Genomic DNA, 27122 nt, shown 5'->3' with positions numbered 1-27122 from the left:
GGCGTTTTTTTCTTTTTTTTTTTTTGTCACTTTTTTCTTTTTTGATAAATTTCCAAAACAGTGAAATACACTTTCTTTTTCTAAAGCACCAAAGTCCAGAGTGGTGCTGGACTTTCAAAAACAGTTGACTGCTGTGTGACGTGAGCATGTGGGCCGTACTGAGGTCGCAAACCATTCATGTAGAAATATGATTGTGGTTGCATTTAAATTTGTCATGTGAATGACTGCGCAAAAAAAAAGAAAAATTATGATTTCAGTAGAAAATTGAAATTGAGCATCAAGACTTGCTGAAATTGCATTTAGTGCACCGAAGTCACATGCTGACGGAGCTTTTCTGCAAAACCTTCATTTTGACCAGAAATATTGTGGCATTTTAAATTTGCTGAATCTCTTTCTTAAAGATGTCAGCACGCCCCAACCTGGTACTAAATAAAAAGATAACTGCACTACGATGGCCGCCTCCATCCTAAAGCAGTTTATCTTTCAAATCATTTTCTGTAGGAGTTCACTGCAAAGTAGGGTTTCCACTTGGTGCCTGTGCAGTTAGTCATCTGAATCAGAGCAGCAGCGTTGGAAAGAGAGGGGAATGTCTGGGTGGGTTCTTCCACATCGAGGACTCAGGAGTTGCATGAAGGCTTGTGTGCGTGTTTGAGAGTTATCGTGCATCGACTTGTCTCCTGCTAGCCAGGATTGGATCAGGAATTGATCTGTGGTCGTCTGTATCAGTTCAGTGGGCGATAGTCGATGAAGGAAGTTTGGGGATTAGGTCTCAGCTGCCCAGGTGGACTGACAGCTGATATTTCAGCCGACTCTTGTCATGTGAGCTCTTCAGCAACAACAGAGGACTGATTTTTAACAGCACTCAGAGTGACTATAAGTCAGCCAGTAAATGAAGAACGTCTTTGACGTATTGTGCTTTTACGGGATTTTAACAGCAACACAACAAACCGTGCGAACCTTGATCACTTGAGTCGTAGGAGTTAATTATTGGCCTGGATAAACAACGGTGGGATCAAGGCCAGCGTTTTCACTCTGACTGCAGAAATAAGGCATCAACACTGCTGCAGCGCGTAATGAGACATTGATTAGTGAGTTCCCCCAACTCTCCGGTTCCTATCTTGATGGGACGCTGCAAGCGTAGCCCTGTGGCATTTCATGGAGTCAAACCCAGGCCGGGTTGCTCCTACTGGGCTGATCATGCTAATTTATTCTAATGGGATACTAATAATGTGGCCGTGCTTGTCTGCAAAGCTTAAAACAGTTCTGTCATTAGAGGCACCCAGTGTCGTTGCAAAAGACATCTTAATGACCTGACAAACCATCCGGGAGGCGTTTGATGGTGTCGGGGGTCTTCCTCCATTAAAAGCATGTGTCCTTTGACTCGAGAAGAGGAATCGCTGCTTAACCGAACGTCAGCGGCGCAAAAAAGAAGAGGAGTCAAGGACAGTTTTACATGGTCAGAGCGAAGCAGTTCTTTATTTTATCTCGGAAGATTCACTCCACATCCCTGTTGCTTTAGAGAAGGGGTCGAAACTACCGGGGTCTGAAGGTGAAGGAAAAGAAAAGAGAAACGGTGCTGGAAGAGTTCAACTGGGGAAGAGGAGGCAAACGAGGCAACTGAGATGATAAAACAGGAAGCAATGAGATGAAATGAAAAGATTAAGAAAAAATGAGGGGCATAGAAGCAAGACGAATTAATTGGAGGGTAAAATAGAGGAAAGAAATTGAAAGCGAAGGATAAACGAGACACAGTGGAGGAGAAATTAGATAACTGGAAATAAGAAGAGGGAAGGAAAAAGAGCTGAAAGAAACGAGATGAGAGGAAATCGAAAAGAGAGAGTCTTGTAGGGTAAAGATGGAGACAAATTAAAAATGGCAAAATTGTGAAAATCAAAATGTGAAGGATTAGGAGACAGAGGAGAGCAGTGTGAGGAGAGGGGTAATAATGGGGATGTTCAGGTAGAAATAAAGCAAGCAGGCCAAGTGAAAGGAGAAGATCAAACATAAAGAAGGGAGTCGATGTAACAACATCAAAGAGAGAGCACAGGGAAAGGCTCGGTGCTGTGATATACGGTACAGTAAAGATGAAGAAACGGGGATACTGGAGGAGAAGGAAGCTGGACCCAAAGGAATTGATGGAAAAGGTTCTGGAGAAAGTGTGACACTTGATGCCAGGTCTCCTCGGACTCCCAGCGTTTCAGCCTTTAAGTGCCTTGACCTTGCCTGACCTTTTTACTTCATTATAACAGTGTTGGCTGATTATCAAGCATCCTTAACAAGACCATTTCCACAGAATCAGCCTCATTTACAAACACCAGCAGCCAAAAAACACCTGGGAAAAGTGTTTCATAGCCCAGTGCTTGTACTGATTTACACACAGTTCTTTATCTTAAGTCTTTTCAGGTCTTCTACAGAACCCATGTGTAGGAATGGGACTGTAGGAGATTTTCACGGTACGATAACCTAAGAGTTGGCGCGTCCAAATCTTAGTCAAAGCGAGATTTCATCAGATGTTGACGTTACGTATGGCTGTAATAAGCAAGATGAAGTCACAAACTAGCATGGAGAGCACATCTCAGAAAAATGCAGCGAGGTTTGGACTGTGAAATTTTCCGAATGTTGTTCCTGTAGTAAGGGACAGGCCAGGGGACGGGAGCATTTGCTCCCCCAGGACTTACTTGGCAAATGTGTTTTTTGAATGCAGAACCTTTTGAAATCTTGATACATGGTGATTCTGGTAACCAGTCCGATCATATCCATATGGTTCCCATTCTATATGCTTTCTGCTCTAATTCCAGCTATGCTAAGGTATGTTGTGCCTCACCTGAGACCCTTCACCAACCCCCCCATAGGCCTTTTGGTAACAATGGAGAGTCTTGACAGCATGTCAGTGGATCAGTCGGTATCTGCCTCCTTCCCAACCCTCGCCCATTTTTTTCCTTTTTCTTCGACTACAATTTTTTTGTTCCTCTGTGCTTCGTCTCTCTGCTATTTTTTGCTCTCTCTCTCCATCTTTCTCATTATCGTCTAATGCATTTCCTGCGCGTCTGACCAGAGGTGTGGGGGGTTTGGTGTGAGGAGATGACTAATCCGTCACAAGGACAGACGGCTCCAGCAGATCGCTACAAGCTGTGGCACCAACCTTGGCTCCTTTCGCAATGTTACGCTCCCTGTCTGACTGAAATCGTATCAAGTAAAGTATTGATTTTTTCACAGATGAAAATTTTAGTGGCAGAGCTGCATCGGAGTTGGATACAAGTACACCAATCATCCGTTAGAGCCTGGGCGGGCCGTCCTGTCAAAAATAATTTTTTGCTTGGAGTGGGAAAAGTTGTTTTTATTGTGTGCGTATTGTTGGGTTATAGACAGAAACTGGACTGCTTGCTCTGCTAGCACAGCGGTATGGTCTATCTGGAGCCGCTGACACAGGAAATGCTAATAAACGAGAGGGAACGGCACATGCCGGTGAACCGTAGGGCCCGTAGCACAGCGGGCCCGGCTGACTGATTATTCTCCTGTTAGTTATTCATGGGATTTTCTTTCCCGGGTTAAAAAGGGGACGTACTGACAAACCTCGCTCGGTTTTAGGTGGGGGCGGCTTTTCCATTAGCAGATATTCAATAGATTGAAGAAGGTGTCAGGTTGGGTGTTAAGTTGCTACCTTGCTGTTCTTTTACTCTTTTACTTCTGCTTTCTGCAGCTTTTTAAAGGTGCGTTTGTCCTTTAAAACTATTCTCTGTGTCACCCAGCAGCTGCTTTTTTGCGTCATGAGAAGGCTGCAAGTGGTGGATCTCAGGTGGTGGATCTCAGTCCGTTAACGAACAGATGGCAGCTGGAGGTGCCAGTATCACCCAGTGCCGTTTTTCATATTTGTAACCATCTTTAAAAGGGAATGAAATGTATTCTCAGCAGGATTCACATCCCAGTTCCTGCTTTAATTTTGAACCTTGAATACTCTGAGAAGAGCGAGGGCATTTTAATGGGACGCTTTCACTTTGTTCAGACCAGAAAATGTCCTTCCTCTTGTTTTTTGCTCGAGCTAATTAGAAGCTCTTCTCGACGATTCCATGCTGAGAAAAATATCAGTAATTACCTATTCAGATGCTTTTCACGCTGTTGTTGTGAAGTCTTTTTTTTTTCTTCTTCTTCTTTTGCTGGTCTTTTAGTCTGTTATGCTAAAATCTCTTGGGAAGTCCAGGTAAACAGAATAGCAACTACCCCACCGAGCTAAAGTGTTAATACCCCTGTAGCATCACATTTTTTCAACCAACTTGAATATATTTTAGCGCTTATATATTGGTGTTTTAAGTAATAGACCAGGTGTCAAACCCGAGTCTTGGGGGGCCAAATCCAGCCCGCCGTGGCTTTTAATGTGCCCCTCAAGACGTTAGAGGAATGCTTAAATAAAAGTAGATAAAAAGTTAATTTATCAGCAAAATGTTGTTGCTTGGCTACCAGAATATGTAGAAAAAAATACTGAAAATTGTGAAAAGTGTGACTGTAAATCTGTTCCTGGTGAAGATAAATAATAAAATAAATTATCAATAAATAAATTAAAGTCTAGAATAAATAAATAATATTTTGCTAAATATATATAGCAATAAAACTAATATTGAAGTATTAATGCAGTCAGTAAAGATATTGCACTTAGCATTTTCACACAGTTTAGTAAGAGGATTATTGGTGCTGAGTAATCTGATGGCCAATGGGAATGCTGAGTTATGTGCATGTTATTTTCATCAGTATAATCTGTTTTTATCTGTGTATTGCCAAATTACATCAATGTGAAAAGATGTCTGTTAGTATTTAAAAACAACAATTGAATGCAGAGACAGATGGCTATTAATATTTTAGCAGTTTTTAATGATAGTGACACACAATAATACAATTTGATAAGTGGAAAGAACATGTTCCATGGCAGAATATGATGCAATTTTTTTTTTGCAAAGAAAAATCTGAAAAGTGCGGCGTAGTTAGTCCCTCTAATCTGAAGGTCAACAAGAAGATGCTGCTTTTCAAATTCCCTTTAGAACTCAATAGAATAGAATAGAAATCCCCATTATTCTCCCGTAGTGGGGAAATTCTGGTGCAAGCGTCAGTCAAGCTAAGCCTGCAGATTCACACAAAAATACAAATATAAATTTTATATTTACAGAATTTAGAATAGCTTACTGTATGATAAGGGCAAAAATTATAACACAAAATACGCACTCCGATCCAAAGGCATGTGAAGTAGTGAGTGTAATGTGTAAGAGAAATGACATGTATGATAAAGTAATAAGAAGCCCAGAGCCACCGCCTGTCTTTGAATGCATCAGATGGTCTAACCAGCTTATCAGAATCTCCAGACGAGTCATTTAAGAAACTCAAAGGCAGACGCGGTCATCTGACATGAGTCAAGGTTAGCATCCATCTATGCGAGCTTCTTTCTGTGAATAGCTTTGGATTACGGCTTTGTTTGCTAATTAGCTCTCACTGACGTGTGGTCTGCTCCACATCAGCAGGACACCCTGAGAGCTCCTTCTGACCTCAAAAACTTTCTTAGCAATGGCCCATGTAATACCGAAGACTGATCTTGGTGTCGGTGGACGTTTCAGGATATATTCTCAGTCTAAGGGTTTTTTTTATTTTCCAATGGCTCAGCCAGAGCATAGACCGAAATCCAACTGAGACCGGAAGGAAGGAAAACTGATCTTCAGGTCACTCTTGATTGAGCTTTAAACATTTTGCAGACAGATGAGCAACTCTTTGTTTGATAGATACCCTCAAAGACCTGCAATTTTCCTAAAAATGGTGACTCTCCAAACTAAAAAAAGACAGAACGAACATAAATTCACGTCACACTTTTCAGATCTTACTCATAAAAGCATTCTACTTTGTTTTGCTCCATCATATAAAACCCTACACTAGGAAAACACTGAGACAAAATGGGAATACAAATGGAAAAGTCACTTCAACTACAACATCAAACACACAGGTTTCCTCATCTGCTACAATCTGTTCACATTACTCATACAAGCTGTGAAGCTCATTGATGGAAGTGACATGGTTGGGGATGCTGATCCCCAATGAGACCATCATTTAAACAGAACTGGACCCAACAACATTGTAGTTACCCAAAGCATAGCAATAAATTTTAATCTCATTGAAATGCTGAATAAAGAGTGACAAATGTACAGGAAGAGATGGGGGCAACAATGATCCCAGAGAAAAGCAGAGTTTAAACCAGTGGAACGCTGACGAAAAGTGTAAAAGGTTTGGAGTCCATCTTTTCTTACAAATGGTATACATTGAAGGCAACCTGCTCATTACTGCTGTAGATGCTACAAAGTTAACATTGTGAGGGTAAGATGGCGAGAGAACGTGTAGGAAGTTGAGCCTTTGAGAGCAAATATTAAAACTGAGCAGCTGAACTGCTGAAAGGTTTCCTTTACATCGGTTTTGCTGAACATGTCAAAAACCACACGACTGGAAACCCAGCTGTGAAGATGGAGTGTAGTGGAAAAAATGAGAGACCTCAGGCTCTAAATCCGCTTCGAACGTGAGCGTTCAGCCCAACCCCCGTGGTCACAATCGCACTTTAACATCTCCATCCCAAAAATAAAGAGCGATGGCTTAAACAGTGACGGAGGACGACAGTAAAACGTGAATGAAAGCGGTGGGATAAGAGCGATTGGGCACACTCAGACAGCAGAACCCATGGCCATGCCACTGTGCTTTTTGCCAGCGGTGCTGCTTGTGTGCGCCGAGATAAGCCCGATCCGTCTTGCCTTGGCAGCGCAGGCTGGTCACGTAGCACCAGAAGGCAGCTTAGCCTCTTTACAAATCCGGAGGAACCTCTTTTTCCTACCCATCTTTCCTCCCACTCAGTCTTTCTGTCTCGCTACTGCCATTGTGGAGATCTGAGGCTTTTCAGTCATTCTGCTTCTCTCAGTGTTTGACTCTTGTCTGTTGGCTCACCAGACCAGCAATACCTTATTCTTGTTGAGCTACAACCTGATTGGGGATGCTAGGTATGGCTAATCTAATTTGTGCCCCTCCACCCCCTCCCTCTCTCTCTTGTAAACTAAAGAGTTTTCTTGTCTTAGAGTGACCTAACTGATTGTCTTATTTTTTAACATCAGGCAACTCGACATACAGTATGCAATAGGAACAGCAACGATAATTGAACATTACTTTGCTTTCTTATTTTTTGTCACAAGCCTGTGTGACCTCTATGTGGACAAGCTTGACGTTTCACTTGGTTGGAGGAGGGGAAATCGATCACACAAGTTACATAGGAAATGAATTGAGAGGAAGTGACTAACGCCTTTTTTCCTGATGCTGTCGGTTTACGCCAGATGTGACGGGACACGCCCCTATCAAATTGTACCATTTCATTTTTTTTATTTTGTCAATCCACCTACTGCAAATGTGGAGCAAGCCTGTGTGTCGTTTTTGGTCAGCAGAGGTTTTGTAAATCTGTAAATTTGTACAAAAACCTCCAGAATTGATTCAGGGAAAGCGCTGCTGCCTGAGGTGCCACAGTTTAGTCTGCCTGTTGATGAGAAAAGCCTGATGACAGTGTGCCTCCAGGGCTGCATGATTCTGGGGAAAAACGACAAAAAACCTTCAGATCTCAACGTCATTGCAAACCCTAATTGGGATATCTGAAACATCTGGGGTATTATGACGCCCCGGAAACAATAGAGAGCTCATTTGTCTCATTCAGGTGGATCTCACGTTAGCCGCCTGCGATGTGAAGTACGACAGAGGTGCATCTCGGTGCCCATGAGTCAGAGACAGGAAGGTCAGCGTACCGACCCCGTGAGCGCTGGCAGCCATTACCACAAAGGTTAATGGTATGCTTTAACTGTTTCTAGCCAGCAGTGGAGAGGATTTGATGCTAACGTGGTTACATGCAGAAAATGTCACCTCTGTTTTACCCGGTTTTGACTTTTTACTCTGCGCTTATTATTCTCCACGCTCTCGCCCGAACTGGACTGGCGCTGGAATTAATCACTGCCATCTCCGACTTTCCTTTTTATGACGGCGGCTGATAAAACTCAGAGTAAAGGTGATTCAGAAAGAAATGACGTGACTTCAGGGGGCTTTTTACTTCGACTTCATACACATTTGGTTTTACTATTAGGCTTATTTAAAAGAGTTGCTTAATGAAGTGAGCTCATTTTATTGCAATAGAACTCAACCATGAGACGATTTAAGAACAGGTTTTGACTCTGGCTCTATTTCTTTAAGGACATTTTCACACTTATAGTGCATATAATTTGGTACAAATCAGTTGATGAGGTCTAACTTGTTTCCTTTGTTTCTTTTCAAGCAGAGAAAACTACAAACCACACTGGAGCATTCAGTCTGTTTAATGGTCAGATGTGTCTGTTGAAGGAGTTCCAAATATACAGGAAGGAGATATTGTGTTCTGAGCTGATGCAAAGGTTACAAATTATTTTAAGCACCTCAGGTATGATGACACCCCAACACAATCTACTTTGAATCCTAAATCGGTAAATTAAGCCACTTTGGCTTGCAAAAGTTTGACTTTCCATAATTTGTCGCATTACAACCAGAAACGTAAGTACACAATATGATGTTTAAGACTATTTAGGGAAATTCTAATGGACTGATTATAGCTTTGATTTGCCTAAACCGAATTGAACTGATTCTCATTTCTTTTTAGGAACCGTAATCAACAGCTTTAAAAAATATTGGGTTTTTTTTTTCTGCCTTCTTGCTTCTGAAAATGATTGTTTCTAGTCTGAGCAGCAGCGTCCCGTTGTATGTCTTAGAGAACAGACTCTATAAGAGTTATATTGTTTTAAAACATTTGCTGTGGACATTTCAGTCGGTACTAAACTTGAGATTAGCTCTGTTGGCATGTTTTGCTAACTGTAATCAGCAGTCTGTATATATTCCCTGCTTTGAGTCTGATATTTTCAAAAACTTGTCAACATTTCCAAACCCAGCATGTTCGCAGGACGTTCATTTTTACACAAACCTCACCGCACATACGTTGACTGACCTCGGTTGGACCACGCTGAGCCATTAAGCGGTCGACAGTGATTGTTGATGGCGCAACCTGTCAGAGGTGGAAAGGTTTCTCTCACCAACCAGTCACCAGCCAGGGCAGGTTCCAGTGACGTGCCGATATCTGGGCGCATCTCTGCCCAGCAACAACAGCACTCACAGATCACAGAAGAGCGACAAGCAGAGTGTTTGCTCTATGCATTGTAATAGCAGTCTCTCATCCTCTGGCGTAATCACTGGACAATAGAACAGTATCACATTAGCTTTTTTGTATTTTTCGGACATTTTCCCATTCGCAAATTGTCCTCAGAGACGGAACAGTTCAGAGGATTTTCAGTGACGTTTGAATTTTTTTGTCTTTGCAAAAACAGGACTTCCAATCCGCTTTACCTTCACTGATGCCAAGGGCAGCAAATGCAGATTTTTCTCTACCATGTATTATTCTGTCATGCGTATGAGTCGACGCTGTGCAGATCTTAATCATTGCACTGAGTCACAGCTTGGCCCGAAGCTAAAACGCTAGAGATTTGTAGCAACCAAGGCCACTGTTTGTTTGTTTTTTTTCTTCTTCCTTTTCCAATCTTTGGACAGCTATAAAAGCATAAATGTTTCCTTCTGTTGTGCAAAAAAGCCACTGTGGGGGGAAATCAGCTGAATTTACTGCAGCTCTGCTGTAAAAAGATCTGTGCCTTGGATTTATTGGCCTGCCGGTGTAATTATGTTGACCGGGAGTCTCTTGGTGGCCCTCCTCTCGTTGGGCTCAATTTATAAATGCCAGTGAGCCAGTAATCCCACCGTTTTCCCCACTTAGTTTGGAAAGTGCTGCAGCCATCCTGTGCCTGGGATTGATTACATATTGCTCAAATGAAGAGTAAGCAGTTTTCCGCTGTCGATTGCTTAGACCGGCCCCTGCTATTGATTTATCCCACAGCAGAGGGAAAATAAGATCTGCCACTTCGCATAACTGTTGATATTTGTTTCTCTTTAACTTATGAATTTATAGACATAAAACAGCGCTGTTTTATGGGGGGGTTTAATATACTTATCGGGAAATAGAAAAAGCTCTCTTTAGGTGAAGAGAAAGCCAGTGTAAAGCATCATTTAAGAAGTAGAAAAACGTCAAAGCAGGTATGAAATACCACTTCCAGAAATTGAGAGCAGAATGCCATTGGTGGCAATAGTCTGGAACTTTAAATGATCAATAACAACATTGATTTCCCAGTGATGCCAGACTTATGACCTAATAAAGCATGTGGTATTTTTGTTTACCACATGCAGGAGAAACGCAAAATCTTTTAACGATCTTTAGTAAAACATTGCTGCGTAGTTTTGTTCGATTCTCATTTCCCTTTTAGTGCTCATCTGGGATTTCTCCTATTTAATTGGATTTATCCGGTTGAATTTCAACTAGCCCAATCGGCAAAAGGGGTTTTGAATGATGCCTATGTAGGGTCACAGTCTGGCAATGGCAGCGGAGCAATCAGTCTGTTGGCTGTGATTCCAAATATAGAGCAATTACAGTCAACCCAGACCCTGTTACTCTATTAAGATTTATTTTAGATGTGTGACTTATTATCTAATCAAAAATACTAGGGATGCACCATATATCTGCATCAACAACGATATTGGCCGATATTAGACGTTAGTCTTTTTTGTTTTTTTTAGTTATTGATATCAGTATGGTGGCTTTTGAAGGGTCAGAAGTGGAAATATAGATAAGAATAACATCAGTTATTAGTGTCGGATATTAGCGCAAATTTTAATATCAGTGCATCCCTAAGATATTTATATCAAGACAGACTCATTTCTGTTTGTTACATTTATGCGAGCAACCAACCAATTTCTATCCTCACAGAGACATAATTGTTTAGTGCTTTTTATTTGGATTTTTTTGTGTCTTCCACTCACTGTCCTCGCAGCTTAATCAGTGATGATAATGACAGCCGATAGGGCAGCTGAATCCAGTCCAGAACAGTTGGAGTTGAGGACAATTCCACCTCGATTATCCACATCCACCTTGAACCCTTCTCTTCACCTCTTTCCATCCTTACCTCCTTCATCCCTCAGCTTTTAATACCACAACACCAATAATGTCATATTTTTAGGCTTGCAGGGCCACATTTGCTTTGCTGCTATTTATCCAGGAAGAGGGGTAGCTGGAGGAAAAGATTTAGATTTTCAGCGCTCCACTCCATCCTCTCCACATGGGTCATGTGGAGAGGATGATTAGAATAATCACCGTATGGAAGAACTATGGAAGGGAGTCTCACAGTGAACCTATGCACGTGCTTTTCTTTCCCTGCAAAGGCGAAATGAGGTAATCTTAGAAGAACCGCCGGCCTCTAAAGGAAGCCCTGCTTAAAATGCTTCCCCTCACTCAAAAATTCAATTAGAGTTTATTTTCATGAGGGTTATTTAGAACAAGTGCATTGAATATGTTTATTGCAGATGTCTCATCTAGAATGCATTTATGCTTTCAATTTTGAGGCACTTTGTAGCAATTATTATAGAGCTTTTTGGAGAAACCCAAAACAGCATTGATTTAAAGAGACAACACATTAATCACAAAAGGCAGTGTTTGCCGGGGTTATGGCTGCCTGCTCCCGTTCCCATTTCTTTCTGATCCCTCACAATGTCGGCGTTGGTCTGTTCAGACATTTTAAAACAAAGGCTGTTGGGCATTTCTGTGCCATGTTGGTTTGACTGAAGCGTGACGTGATGTCGTATTTCCTCGGGTGTGACGCCCTGACCTATTGTCCTCACAGGAGGGTAAATGCTAAGAAACTCTCCCTCAGCTAATCTCCAAATATAATGAAAGCTGATTTTAGGTTTTCCTATTCCCTATTAAACAACTGTAGATTTGGGATTAGGAATACTCTTAATAGTTTATTTGATATTTTTCTTTCAGAATATTTTTGTCTGTGTTGTACAACAGGACAAAATGTGGGAAAAGAGTTTGTATTACTGCTGGTGTACCTCAGGGTTCTACATTCGGTCCTCTGCTTTTTAGTCTATATTAATGACTTTCCAATAATGTTTATTCTCAGATTCATGTAGATGTGTTCTGCAATAGCATGCAGAACACCTGTCAAGATCTCTACCTGGCATTTTAATGGTGGTCAAACCTTATCTATATTCTTTTTGACATCTGTAGAGATCCAGATTTAGATGTTACAAGGCAGGAAAACACTACAGGGTTTTGTCTTTTGCCATATCAAAATTGGTTTATTTAGCAAAGCTTCAATGAAAACACTTTTTCACAACATGCAGGTCACGTTGTCCACAACTGGATGAAGAGGAAGACGTTCTTTGAATCCATAAAAGAGAGGTTGGTCGCTAACCAAATAAAACAGCTGGACACTGTAGACAATGACTTATGATTTAGATTTAGATTACATTTCTATTCTATACAATTAGCCACATGGAAATACAAAACCTTGTTTTTATATCCACAGATGCAAAATGCAAGTTGAGTATGTTTCAATAATGGATTGATTATTATCAATGAGTCCCTCCCTACACAGTGAATTACATCTTCACTGGTTCCTAATTGTCTCTAGCTGCTTCTTACCCGAAAGGTTGCATCCATTTAACCACAGACACATTCACGCCTCAAACAATGCGATATGTCTGCCGCTCATTATTTAGCCAGTGACGAATCCATCCAGCGTGTCTCCTGGGGGTGGGTGGAATAGGGATTCATTATCCAGCTTAGTGTACTTATGGAAGGAGCGATGTCAGGTGATGGATGAAAAGTGTCTGAGTTGAGGACAGCTTTACGGCAGCCGTGGTGTGGGTGGGGGTCCCAAGACCCCCGTTTTGCATCCTTCTTGAACTTAAGAGTCTGGCTCTTGAGTTTCGCTCCCTCTTCGCGTTGGGGTCTCTGGGTGCCGTCTAATTCCTGTGTGGGGTTTTGTTATAGGCAGGTGATTTATGGCAGTATTTTCTTAAGGTAATGATGAAATATACAACTGTGTCTGAGTTTAAAGCAAGGTAATTAACTCCTGCGGGGGGTTCAGCTCAGATAAGCTAGTGGAAGGTGACATAACAGCATGTTGGCTTTGTTTATATGCCTGGCAGTGCCTGTGTTGCGGCTTCCGCTTTCTGTCTCCCCAGTCAGGTTTATTGTGGACTTAACCTTCAGCTCTTGGCTTGGCTTTATTATTTTAATAAATTACAGTGCATTGAAGGGAGCAGTGGTGCATGTCTGATGCATGTCCCTTCTCCTTCTCTTCCTCCCTCACTCCTCCCTCGTTGCCTCTTTTCGCCTTGTCTGCTTCTTGCGCCTATAATTGTCTTCTGGAAGCCGTCGTGCATCTCATCATACGTGGCTCTCTCGCAAGGGGCCAACATGAAGTGCATGCACAAAGGCATAAAGAGTGACTGACTGATGCATTCCTCCGGGTAAGCCGGCGGTCATCCGTCGCTGAGGCCGCCCAGGCTCTCTCTGAGCCTTCAGACAGCGATGCCGCCCACAGAGGATGGATGACCCTGAGCGGGGGCAGCGGACGAGGCGCTGAAAGATGGCCACCGCTCTGGCGCCACTGCTCATCGATCACCGCTCGCCACCCTGCAGAAGTGTCCTGAGAGGGACAAGCCAGGCAATAACGTCGGGTTGAAATGTGGCAGCGGCGGCGGGTTGGTGTCCGGCCGGACGATGACACACCACCACCTCCGCCGTCGCATTTCCTACCGCTGATAAAAGCGTTAGGCTGAAACAGGGAGGCTTATCTCCACACTCTGACATCCGGTATGAACAGGAATGTGACTTTCAAACAGCAAGCCTGTTCAGCCCTTACTATGTATTTTGTTGTTCAAAATGATGTTATGGCAACAGAAGATGGAATAGTTGGAAAGTGGAAAGATAAAGAGACTTGGATCTTTGTATTTTTTTTTCTACAAATAAATTCATGAAATCTTTTCAATTCTTTCAGCTCCCCTGAGTCTGTAGAACCACTACTTACTGCCATTTCACCAGCAACTCTTCTGGGAAATGTTTCCATCTTTTCACTGCAACAGGCTGATGTGTTTATTCCATTTCACGTTGTGAAATAGCTCAATATCAGTCAGTCTTACATCCTTTTTTATTCGTTCCCAATTGGGTTTGATAGAGGTGCGAACTCGTTCACGAATGCACTAGCACAGCTAGTGTTTAGCAATTATGGCAACGTTTAGCACACTTAGCTTAGCCTAGCTTCATTTTTCCTGTATAAATTCTAAAGCCCTGACTGAGCTGGCTGTTTTTTGAACTTTCAGTTGAATAAAGTTTGACGTCTGTGTTGAACTTTTGCTTATTGACTGATAAGAATTCCTCAAGTAGTTTGATGTTTATATTACTTTGAAGTGGGTGAAGACTCTTCAGGAATGATTCGGAATGATTCTGCCACCACCGTGTTTTACAATGTTTGTTTTCTTACAGATCCTCTGAAATGTTTTTTTTTTCTTGCCAAACATGTATTTTGACATGCAAGTCATAAATATGCATCTATGAACCTTTTTCTTCTAAACCTTTCTTAGTATTAGTGATTGGAAATTAAGGTAGTTGGGTTTACATCATTTATCATCCTTTCTTTTTCTATCCATTTGTCCTTTTATCTCCATACTGTTCCCATTTTATCGTGTTGTATCTCATTAGATCAGGATTTAACCAGGGACGTGGTTGAACCAGTTCTGTCCCTTCTGTCATAACAAATGGGTTTTCCAGGAAGCACCTGTGGGTTTGACTTACTTTACTCCATCTGCTCCTTCGTCTCCCACTCATACAGAGATGCTAAGCAGTTAAATCTGAATGCTTAATGTGAAATGAACTCTCAATCTGTCTTGTTTGGTTTCATTATTGTGTTGCCATTATCTGGTGGGATGTAGGCCAGACTCAATATCTTTGGCCTTCCTAAAAAAATTAGGAAATGGATTTTTTTTGTTGAATGATGGATGATTAAATGGGGGAAACACAAACATACAGCATGTTGTTAAAATCACATGCTTTCTAGGGAAAATATCATGGAAGATTTGATCATTTCCCCCCTCCATTTCAGAAAGTAATCCCATAAAGGCAAAAATCATTTGAAAAAAGATAACTTAATCCTGAAAAACCTCGACTCAGGTTATGCCTGAGAATAATTCTGACATGATAAAAGTATTTATTGTGGTCACACAAAGACTTCAAGTTGTTTCAAAATGGCCCAGATTTTAACAGTTGCTTCTCTGAAGTAATTTCCCATCTAAAATCTCAAAAGAAGTGCATTTCATCTTGCATTTTAAGAATTGCTCAATGTTAAAATTGCACTTTTGATGCGCACATTACATTCCTACCTCAAATGCTCCTTTGCTTGTCCTTGTCCGCACGTTTTCCCTGGAAGCCCAGGCCAGCGGATGATTTTATGATCAGCCGTGATGTTGGGGTTATGACTCAAAGGCCTCGCTGCTGCTGCTGCTGCTCACAAAAGCGCTAAAATGGAAGATGGTGCAAGTTCAAGAATGTGTTTTTCTAGTGAAGTAATAACTGGATAAAAACATTTGGTGAGTCAGCTTGGCCTTGCTATGGTCTTCACAGACGCCGCAGCGCTGTTGATTCACGTCGCCCCTCCTCATGAATATTTGGATGCCGCTGCCAGTGCGGAAAAAAACATGCTCATCTGTTGTAGCTCGACAGGCTTTGGAGAGGTGAAATCTGAGAGAGGGTGGGATTTTTCCTGACAAGGGCTGTTTAACACCTGTGATTGCTGCCATTGTGCGGATGCCGCCGCCTGATTCCTCCTGGCGGCAGACTCTCTTTATTGGTCGTCATCTCGTACGAGCCGCGGCATAATGGAGCAGAACAGCAGTGAAATTCCGAACAATGTATGTTGGGTGTTTACGCTCCAGCTCCGCCGACGGCTTCAAGAGATGCCAGCCGACATTCATCACGACAGCAATGACTATCCGAAGCCGTCGTGGCGTTCCTCCATAAAGCCCCCTAAACGGAACACACACTGAAAGGCTTGCTGCACGGCTGAACTCTGCTGCGTTTATGTGCCGTTTATTTCAGCTGTGAACGGCAGATTGGGATTGTGCGAGAACTTGTCCCTGCATTTGTTTGCATGTTAATGTAGCCATTCAAGTGCCATGCTTATGTAACCGTCTCTGTTGACTTAGATTAGCTTTCATTCGTCTCTCTCTTTGACAGATGATGAAGTCTGGTGTAGAGCTCTTCTACGCCACGTGGCAAACTCAAAAGTTATGTGACCCTTTTTTTTCTTTCTTTTTTGCAATTCTGCAATTGTTCAAATTCATGCAAAATATTTCACAAAAATAGTAAAACAAAGAAAAAATCTTTTGACTTTAAGTGACTGACTCCCACCTGCAGGTGGCAGTATTTCTTACTTTTACCACACTTTTGACTCTTCTTTACTGGACCCCAATATGGCGAGTAACAAAGAGTCACATTTAGCATCGTACATAAGAGCAAGTATTGCAAAATTTCTATTATTTCTAAGTTAGCACCATAAACTCTGTGACTTGGTTGCAAAAAAAATCATATCAACAATTGTGAAATTCTTTAGGGACTGATAACTGTGAAAAGATGTTAAATAAGATTTAATAGTAAGAAGTACTTATCGAATGCGGAGACAGCTACTTATTAATGCTTTAACAGTTTCTTAATGGGTTTTAACAATATATTCTGTCACAACTGGCTCTCGAAAGCCTTCATCATCTTGTAGATGCATCTTGTAAATGCATCTTTGCTACCCAAACTCAAAATAAGTTTGACACCCCTGCTCTAAGGTTTATGTAATTATTTTTGGCCCATGAGATAATTCCATATCTATTTCCTATTTCTGGAAGAGAAATTTGACTTTTTTTCTACTGTTATCAGATAAATGCCACAAATGTTTTGCATTTAACTTCACATGTGCTTACAGCGTTAAACGTTGCTCGTTTCCAAGTGAAAACGTTTTACCACAGATCTGAAAAGTTATTTATTTTTTGTCATTTGAGCTTTTTTATTTTCACAAAACCAATTTCGCATAGCATGCCTCTTCAAGATATACAACTACACTCTGCTAGCCTCATTCAAATAATAAATTGTATAGATTTTCCAATTGAATCTATAACAGCTTGGAATGAATCGGTTCCTCTAATCAAGGTATTTAAAAAAAATAAGTTCAGAAAAGAGCTAATTGCTTTGCAAGCACAAACAACCAAAAGCAAAAACATTTTTACTTCCCGATCTGCAGCTGAGTGAACCAGAAACAAATTGACAGAGGTGGGTATTAGTTGTTTTTTCTTTGTTTGTTTTTCTATGTTAGCGAGATGGAGGTCGCTTCAAACTCAAAATGAAATCAACATTAGAAGTTGAGAGCAATAATTCTCTGCTTAGCATCTGAAACTGATCTGGATAGAAAATGAATATGAAAGGTGATGATATAAATTATGAATGCAGTGTAAATGCTGGCAGAAATAATGCTGCATCTCTGAAAGATGTCAAATAAATAAATAAAATCGCACTGCAAGGACCAACCTGTCTCTCACAAATAATTTATGGAGATTCAGAAAGACATAACACCACAATGAGTGCCGGTTAGCTGCTTTGCTCTAGAGTCTCTTTTAATTACCTCTTAAAAACAAGGAAATCGCACATCAAACACGCCGGCTTAAAGTAGAACAAAGTCACTTGTGTAATTTCCATGCAGTGATGCTCATGTAGTTGGACGAGCACATGGGGAATTCTTTCATTTTCCCTCTTTGGTCACAGCACAGCTTAATTAGAGGGTGAAGGTGTTCTTACAGGAAGTAGTTCCAGACTGTTATTGTTAGGATGTGCGCTGTGTGTTCCTCAGCCAAAGTGACGAGCAGGACTCCAGGCCCGATGAGGACCTCGAGGGTGACTTCGGGGGGCCATGCAGCTGCGTGGCATTTCACCGGGTTGAATGCGTCGCATTGAGTCCATGGGGAACCCATCAGGGACTCGGCTTAACGATGTCAGGCGGTCAGGAAGATCAGATCCTCCTGGAAGCTTATCGGGTGCCGCTTCAATCAGGGTGCAAGCTGCCGGTGTTAGCTTTCAGTTAAAGGTTTTAATACTGATGTTTAGTTATTGCAACAAAAAAAATCACTATATATATATATATATATATATATATAGTTTTTTTTTTTTTTTTTTTTTTTTTTTTTTTTTTTGCAATTAGCCAACATAAAATAGAGCTTCATTTTGACATGGAAGTAACGTAAGATACGTAAGATACGTTTTTAATAGGGATGGGCATTTTATTGTTTATCATTTATAGTGATCATTTTTTTAATCATGATTAGAATAAATGTTTAAAATGTTTCTTTTTAAATGCTTTATAAATTTAGCTAAAGTTTTTAGAATAAAAAGTGTTTTATTCTACTCTTATGTTCAAAAGTAGGGTTGACCTATTCATGTTTATTGAATAATAGGAACATTTTTTGAATTAACAAATTCTAAGTGAAAATGGTCTCCATCTTTAGAAGCAGAAACAAAGCAGGCAAAGGTCAGATCAGGGTCCACAGTACCCTAGATGGCCAGCAGATGGCGCACATTTCTTGTTGTACATATACAGCCATCATCATACCAGTTCTTTGCTGGCATCTGTGGTTGCAGCTTCATCTGGGCAACCACAAAAAGCAACAAATGACTTGTTGGTGAAAAACAAAAACTGCTCCCACTTTTTTTTAAGTTACTGACTGCATGAATAGTGCTGGATCCAATTTCCTTGCGTTCCTTGAAACGTTTTAGACATTCCTTTTGTTGCGCTGGCAGGATGAATAATGTACTTGAGGGTTCCAAGTTCATTTTCTGAGCCTGCTGCCCAATTATCACAACTTTCTTCTGTCCATCGCCGTTTTGCTGTCCAGTCTTCATTTGTGTTCCTTCGACTCACTCCACTTCCCTCCTGCTGCACCAGCAGACATCTCTATGGCCTTGGGCTGAACCGTTTCCTCTGTCGTTCTCTGATTACTTGACCTGTTATGTCACCTCAACATGTCCGACTCAAAAAGATCTGAATGTCGTCAAAAGTTTTTTCTTTTTTCAGCAAGTGAAACTTAGACTTTTTATGCATTAGTTAGACATAAAGGGAAAATGTCATGCTTTTATTTCTTGTAATTTTAATGATTGTTTCAGATGTAATAAAAATCCAGAATTATTATTCTACTTTTATTAGCTGGCGGTTGTGGTTCAATAAAATGCCAGTTTGTCGAATGCAGTCCCATCCATCTGCAATCTACCTTCACGCCTGCAGACAGTTAAAGCTCTAATCGTTGCATGCCGACATGATTTCACATTAAGAGACATAAACAGAGCTGACGCCCCAGCTTGTTATAAATCCAATAAAATCACAGCACACAGCATTACCATTGTTAAACTGCCTGTAATGTTTAAATCTGAGTCCATATGCTGTTTATAGTGATATACAGCACATAAATGTACTTTGTGTGCTGCAAACTGCTGCACAAACAGAACAATGGCAACATAATTAAAGCTATTAAGACCTTTTCTGTGAAACCAATCAAATGCACTTTGGAGAGTTTCTAACCTATAAAACAACATGCCATAATAGATTTTTTTTTTTCAGATTTGTTTGAATATTTTGTCACAAATTGTTTATTAGTCTGATAGAAAATGTGGTCATATATGAAGACTTTAAAAAGTACTCTACAGATTATTACCACTTATAGTTTAGAAAAGCATTATTACCATCACTCTGAATCAAGAGGACAAATAAGGAAGACTATGTATTTGTAGATCTTAGGATGGCTAAAATTGCGTATCAAAGCATAATAAGGTAAACTTGGTGTTAAAACACTTGAGATCCATTTTCAAAAGGTTTCAGGTGTTGTCATATTTTAGCTATTTGCCAAAGCGTCATGGATGAGTTCTAATCTTTATCAAATTATGTCAAATGTTTCTCATTCACCACAGGTTGGTAAATTGAGCCTCTTGTGACGTCATCGACTCAAATGCAGTGCAGTTTGCTGTTGTGGTTTTTTTCTTTTCCCCAATGTATAAAATATTGGTTGTGCTCCTACAATAAGGAAATGCAGACTCCAGCACATGCGAGTGCTGAGATTAGCATTTTTCAGAGATGTCCACAACAGTTAAATGACTTTAAAGTGTTCATATTAACACAGAGCTTCCCCCTCCGATGAAGGGATCCCGGTGACCGAGGGGAACCTCTCTGACACTCGGGGCTTTAAAAGGCTGAGCGTTGAAGCAGTTCCTGTTTTGGAGCGCGCGGGACGCGGAATGCCTCCCGACACCACGGGTTTGAACCTGTGACTTGTCGTCGGCGCACGTTTCATGGGATGTCTGGTTTGACTGAAAGCTCGTTTGGAAGCCTTCACTGTCTCGGCTGAAAGCCCAGCTGCGGACTGTGATGGACTTCATATTTTCTATCACGGGCAGCGGCGCCAGAGTGGTCAGAGACGCCATTTCTGAGAGGCTGTGGCCGGGACACGGACAGGAGTCGGTCCCGGGTCAGCTGCCCGGTGCGGGGCCAGCGCTCGAAGACGGACACACCCTCCACCACAAAACAGGTCGGTTTATAGTGTTGAGCAATGCTAGTTGACAGTCCGGGCGCCCAGCCAGGGAGGAACGCTGTTTTGTCGACACTTTGTGCTGGCTTTTATTAAAAAGAAAGCAGCGTAATTTGGAGTTTCTTGCCCCGTAAGCTTATCGAGTCCAGCTCCTGTTCCTGAACGCACCATAAGTGGAGCAAAAACTTCTACGCAGCTCTAAAGTTGGCTTATGATTCGAACCTCGCGATTTCACAACTTTTGAAAACTCTGGCACTGAGAGCGGAGCTCAGCAGAAATGGCTTTCTTTCCTGCGTCTATAAATTGTGTTGTAAACTATTCGTCCTGGTTTGACCTGTCTGAGAACTGAGAGGCTTTCTAAGATCTTAGAGTAAAAAAAAAAGAAAATGATAATGATAATAAGACGCCACAAAACAAGCAAACAAAAAAGTTGCATCATTCACAGGTAGAATGAAGGTTGCACAAATCACAGACTATTTTCAATTTAAAGAATCGCCAGGGAGTCTAAAGTTTTTCAGCTCAGGTTTGACTTTCATGTAGGCACAGGCTAACTTCACTGCTACAACAAACAAACCTTTAGCCCAGTACTTTTAGACATTGTCTACTTGTCAACTCTACACAGAAACAAAGGCCTGGTGGTAATCATATTTTACTTTGCATATATAAACGTGTATGTGCATGCATGCAAAACATGCTTGCACATAATTACTGGACCGAGGCTGAGTGTACGGGTTGCTGCAGGGCCATGCAGAGACATTTGAAGGGCCTCATGCTCAAAGGTCAAGGGTGGCACCAAGCTTTTAAAAGTCAACATGAAAATTATCCTTGATGTGCTGAATTAAAAAAGGATAATGCATTATCTCAGTGCTGTCTATCTCAAAATGGAAAGAAAAGCAAAGACTGGTAATTCTTCTTCAAGGAGACTAGAAACCTTGTCTCCTTGGGAACTAATGCCAAAACATAAGTTCCCAATGTTTTGCTCCAACACTCTGGAATAAGCTTCCTGCTTACTGTAAGAGTGCTCACACCTTAATCTTACTTAAAACAAACCTTTTTATTTGCAGTTGCCTATTCATAAAACACATATTCAGATCAATTAATATTACATTTAAACTATTCAACATTTAATCTATTTTTAATCTGCTTGATTTTTGTTTTTTTCTTTATCACCTCTGCTATTGCTTATTGGTAGTGATTCAATATAATTGTTTTTTCCTTTTTTTTTAATCATTTGCAGCTTCTGCCACCATGATTGACCACAACTACAAGAAGCAGAAGTGAATGCATCACTGTTGACATCAACTTCCAGTTTATCAGATTGTCAGGGGAGGTTAATCCTGATGTCTGTTTACACAATAAACATTTTATCAGTTGCAAAAAAAGTGTTGCAGCGCTTAAGCAGAGCAGTTAAGAATCTGTAGCGACTCGGCTGGTAGCTTTGTGAGCTCAAGCATCCATAGGCTTTTAATTCAAATGATCCACAACAGTTAGTTAAAAGGTCAGCAGTGCCAAGTAGCCATGAGAAGAAAAACAAATCAGTTTCTACTGAGCTAAAACCCAACGCTTTACTCCTGCTTTGACTGTTTGCCTTTGCTTTACCCTGCATGTAAGCAGGCGAATATTACGTGTATTTTGCTGCCATTGCATTTTTTTTTAAACCCACTTCCTGCTCAGTGTTTTGCCCTCACTGAAAGTCATGCTTTCCTGTTTAAAGGGGCAGTATTGTGTAAAATTGCCTCTTTTTTTTATTTTTTTATATTTTATTTTTTAGTGTTACATTGTGTCATAATGTTATTCCTTTGTCAAAAACATGCCTGAGTGCTACTTTGAGCCTTTCATGCATGTTTGAGAAATTATGTTATCTCCATGGCAACCATTCAGCTGCGCAAAACTGCAGGTAGCTGGTGACCGATCCCTCTGGTCCTCCTCAGAGTTCCAGCTTCCAAGCTTTGGCCTTGCAGAGCAGCCCTCACCTTTCATTCCTCCACTCGGCTCCTTCAGACTAGCGAGCAGCAATTAGCAAACAGCTGGTGGAACTGCATTTCTCCTGAGCTCTTTATACAAGCTACTTCTCAGTGCAATGCTGGTGAAGACATTGTTAAAGGATTTATAGAAGAGCCATGTTGTGTTGACTTTCTGAAGGTGGGGTTTCTGAAAGAAAATTAGTTTTTAAAAAGACAGAGGTCTAATTTCAAGGCGTTAATTATGAAGTAAAATTTCTTTTAAGTGATCTTTGCCCCCTTAATTCTTTCTGACTAAACTGTAGACGGACGAGGAGTAGCTTGCCGGGGTCGCGTCCTCTACGGGTCGACCCCGCTGCATAACAAGCGGAGCGTTCCAAATATTTTCCATCAGCAGTCGGCTCACGCTTAAACCCGCTCGCCAGCCAACGGAGGAGCATGCCCGCGGGGTTCTTCTCACATCAGGGAGCGTCTCCACGTTAATGAAGACTGGATTACTCCCGCCCTCCTTCTGCTTGGCCTCTCGCACTCATCTTCTGATGTGGCCCATCAGCGTGTTTTCTTAGCTTTGAATAGAAATTGGAGAATAAGAGCGTTATTGAAATTAAAGGCATGAAGAGCTCCCGGACCTCTGGGACTAGAACACTGAAGGCGTCGCGCTATTAGTCTGCTTTAATTGGTTGCTGTGAAAACTTGCAGGGTAAGGGCTCATTCTGAAGCACCGAGGGGCTGAGGGGGAGCTCGGCTCAAGCAGAGACATCGGGCTTCAGGGCTCAGTAGCGGACAGGTTAATTGTTCGATCTAATTGGGACAAAGATTAATCAGATGCATGCTCTGCTGCTCTTGAAACGCCACTGACGACAGTGGGGTTCATTAGCAGTCGCTCCGCCTGTTGTCGCCTCTCCAGCAGCAGTTTGAGACTGTGGGCTGCTGCCCCTCAATGGGAACAAATGAGACTGGCTAGACAAGAAGTGAGGTAGAAGAGGTTACAAACCACATCACCGACACGGTTGGACATAGAGCTCGGTAAACCTAATTCACTGTATTTTGGCAGTAAATTTCCTTAAATCCATTTTGATAGAATTTTCTTTTTGGAAAGGTTTTGTTGGCTCTAGTGGCCTTTATTTGACAGGAAAGAGGATAATGAGAGAGGGCAGAAGACATGCAGCAAATGTCGCCAGGCCGGGAATCGAACTTGCGATCAGCACCACGAGGACTAAGGCCTCAATACGTGGGTCGTGCTTTTGCTCCTGCTTTGAGACCAAAACACCAGACTGAAGATTTTTTTTATCCTCCAGTTTTTAGAAGACAAAAGGCAGAAAAGAGAAAAACAATAAATTATGCAGATTGAAATCATTGAGCTCAATTAAACTAATCATGCGATTAATTGATTTATTGCTTATTGAGACAGGCCTACTAATCAAAGGCAACTCCGAACAGGAATAAGCTTTAATTTAAAATACCCAGTGTTTCAGCTGTTGGGCAGTTTTCTGGACTACCATGCTCCAGAAACATGTCGAATGTTAAGCTCTGTTGGGAAAAACGGGTTCTGGCCCATCGGGACCAGATAAGAGATAGAAACAGCAGTGCATGTTTGTCTTTCCCTTCAGCTTTATCATATGTCGCATGCAGAGCTGGAGGCTGTGTGGCAACTCCTTGAATGAAATGGAAAGCCATGCAAACGCTTTGTAAATATGGGGAAGTGTCGAAACTTGCAGTCACAGAAACGCAGCAGTCTGACCCATCAGCCGCTCCGTCTCGGATGTAATTGGCAACATGTGACTCTCAGTTGGAAGACCCAAAAGAAAACACACATTGGAATATGTATGCATGGAGTTTGCAGTTTGTTTTTAGTTTTGTTGCAATCTAAAAGTAAGAAAAAAAAAGTCTGAAATTTCTTCAATCACGTCATTGAAGTCATAATAATTTAAATCTTAAAATGTTATAAATCTGAAACACTTTGGCAATATGAAGTGTACCATCAGAACAATGTAGTGCGAAGATTCCAGAAATCTGATGGAAAACAAGAAGAGTTGTGTGGAGGGTTGGACGTTGAATTTATCGAACCTCAATAGTTACTGCAAAGTATAAAAGTGTGCATGTGATATCATATTTAGTGGGCTTTTATGTTTCATGTACAATGCACTCAAATCTGGTTGTTTTTACTTTTTTATTTTAGTGAATGCTCTTTGCTTTTGACGAAACCTCCACAATGAAGAGAGTTGGTATTGTAGAGCTCACTCTGGTGTGTTCACTGCTTCGTCAAAAGACTGGGATTTTTAAGTTTCTGACCAGAATCAAGCTGAAAATCTGCCAGCTCTGCAAACTAGCCAGATTTTCTGTGCGTCTCCAGTTGCCTCACGAAGCATTATTTTTATTATCCTGCTAGAAATGACCTCCAGTTTGTGAAGCTCGCTGAGTTAAGAGTTAAGAGGTTATGATATCATCCAAATGGATTATTATGCACCCGTACTTTCCATTAATAAGAGATGATTCAGTGGCACCTCTGCGAGAGAGAGAGCAGGTTCATCATCCACATCCGCCTCACATTGAGCTCCTCCTGCACCTCTGAGTGGTTCCTGGCCCGGAGGGCGTACGCCCATTCAAAGCTGTTCACGCTCAGCCTCAGGACGACAACAGACTCCGCCGCAATTATCAGGATGATTCAGAAAGCGCAATCTGCTCACGCTCTCACCGCCGTAATGGAGGATTTTAATCAGATTAATTTCCAAAAAGTCCTTGAGCGGCTCTTGTTAGTGTGACACCCAGCCTGCGCACGCATTTGCGAGGCACTCCTAAGTCCGCTTGCGTCTCAGTCGAGGGGAGGCGTCGGCGACGAGCGTCCCTGAGGGGGCTGCAGAACGACAGGGACCACCTGTTCTCGCTCACCTCTTAGAGCTGTGACCAGAGGTTGAACTCGTGATGCGCTCAGGATGTTTGAAGCGGGTCCTTGTTGCAGGAGTCGGCAGCAAACACAAGTTGGCGGTTTCCCCTAGCGCAAAGATTGATGCTTTAGTGAAGTTTGTACAGTATGATGAAAGCAGAAAATTGACAGCTTCTCGAGGCGTGCTGTGAGAGACCTCGATGTTTGCAAGTCGAATAATGTTACACACTTTATGCTGTAATTGCCGGTCTTCAGATATTTCCACGTCAGCTTTTTTCCACGTTGAAAAAAGGTTAGACGTGTGTGCCGGGTACAGCTGATGTTAAGGGAAGGTAATTAGGACGTGTTCTGAGTGACTCAGCCGCTTTTCTTTCATCATCCCTTCGACACGCTGCCTCAGTAAACATGCAGGTAGTAATTTCTCTCACTGGGATGATGCAGAAATCTAAACCACAGTCCTAAGCAGGCCTGGAAGTGATTTTTACCTTCAGAGGGATTCTTTTCAAAGTTTTACCTTGACTCTGCTTCTCATGAAGTTTCTGTTTGTGCAGTTTTTACTTGGAGCTTTTACTTTGCCTGCTGGTTTTGACATCTTTGATAAGGTTTCATTAATCTCTGCAGTGAAGTGGGATAACTGACAAATGTCTCACAATTACAGCCTAAACAAAACACAAGGCTTAAAGGGGCGGTGTTGTGTAAAATTTACTTTTTTTAGTTATACTTTTGGTTATATTATTCCCTTATCAAAAACGCACCAGGAGTGTTGCTTTGATTCTTTCATGCATGTTTTAGAAATAGTTTATTCTCCCATGGCAACCAGTCAGTTGTGCAAAATGCCTGGATGGACCTAGGACCACCTTCAAGGTGCTACTCCACCTCAGAGCTGCAGTTTCCAGTTTTTTCTGTGAGACAGAAGCTCGGAAGCTCCTCTGCGACTCCCCCATTCAGCTCCTTCAGACCAGCCAGCAGCAATTAGCAAACACCTGGTGGAACTGTGCTTCTGATGCACTTATTACAGGAGCTTCTTCTCAGTGACAAGCTGGTAAAAACATTGTTAAATGATTAATAGTGGAGCAATTTTGTGATGACTTCCCGAAACCGGAGTTTCAGAAACAGCAGAAGTTTTTAAAGACAGAGGCCCAATTATATATAATTTAATAATATAATAATAATAATATAATTTTTAGCAACTGAGGCTAACATAGTTACTTGATTATGCTATGAAATGGTACTATGTTCCTAGAAAGTACAAAATACTGACCTTCTTTTTCAAATCTCTCTGTTCTGGAGGCTAAATTCTCTGTCGGGGAGCATTAAAATATTATTAAAATATCATTAAACCTGAAATCCCAGTTTTATCAGCTCTTGTAGATTGAAGGATTAGAATTGTATCCAAATGGATTTGGACATTAGCTTTGTTTATTCCAGTAGAAGTAATGTTTACATTTAGCTTGACAATGTTTTATGTCATTTAGTTAGAGAGTCAGCTATGCATCTTATTTATACACTGACATAAATTAAATTTTATTTTAGTCCGCTGTTTTTTTGTTTTTGTTTTTTTTCTCCACTGTGACTTAATCTTCTCAACTAGCAGACTTTAGTGATAGCTGGGATTCCTTCATGCTTTATTTAAAGTTAAGCTAAAGTGACCAAAACTCCAAAGGTATGAAATGGTCAAAATGAGCGACACTTAGGTTTTTTTTTTTTTTAATCTC

At 41.3% G+C, this 27122-nt stretch overlaps 1 protein-coding gene across 3 annotated transcripts in view; it reads left to right on the top strand.

Moving 5' to 3' along the window:
• oxr1a (oxidation resistance 1a) overlaps positions 1-27122 on the top strand; it is a 148896-nt gene that overhangs the window by 64199 nt on the left and 57575 nt on the right. Inside the window, exon 1 of one of the 3 annotated variants that reach the window (XM_055041776.1) lies at positions 20473-20562. The exons of the other annotated variants lie outside the window; for them this stretch is intronic. The gene's annotated coding sequence lies outside the window, so the exon portion shown is untranslated. Of the gene's footprint in view, positions 1-20472; positions 20563-27122 lie in introns of those variants that run through there. 3 annotated transcript variants of the gene reach the window in all.

Source organism: Poeciliopsis prolifica, unplaced genomic scaffold, assembly GCF_027474105.1.
Source record: "Poeciliopsis prolifica strain line A6 unplaced genomic scaffold, Auburn_PproV2 SCAFFOLD017, whole genome shotgun sequence".
In the NCBI taxonomy this organism is placed as follows: domain Eukaryota; kingdom Metazoa; phylum Chordata; class Actinopteri; order Cyprinodontiformes; family Poeciliidae; genus Poeciliopsis; species Poeciliopsis prolifica.
Note: the sequence above shows the minus strand (reverse complement) of the source record. Positions and strands in the feature narration are given on the sequence as shown.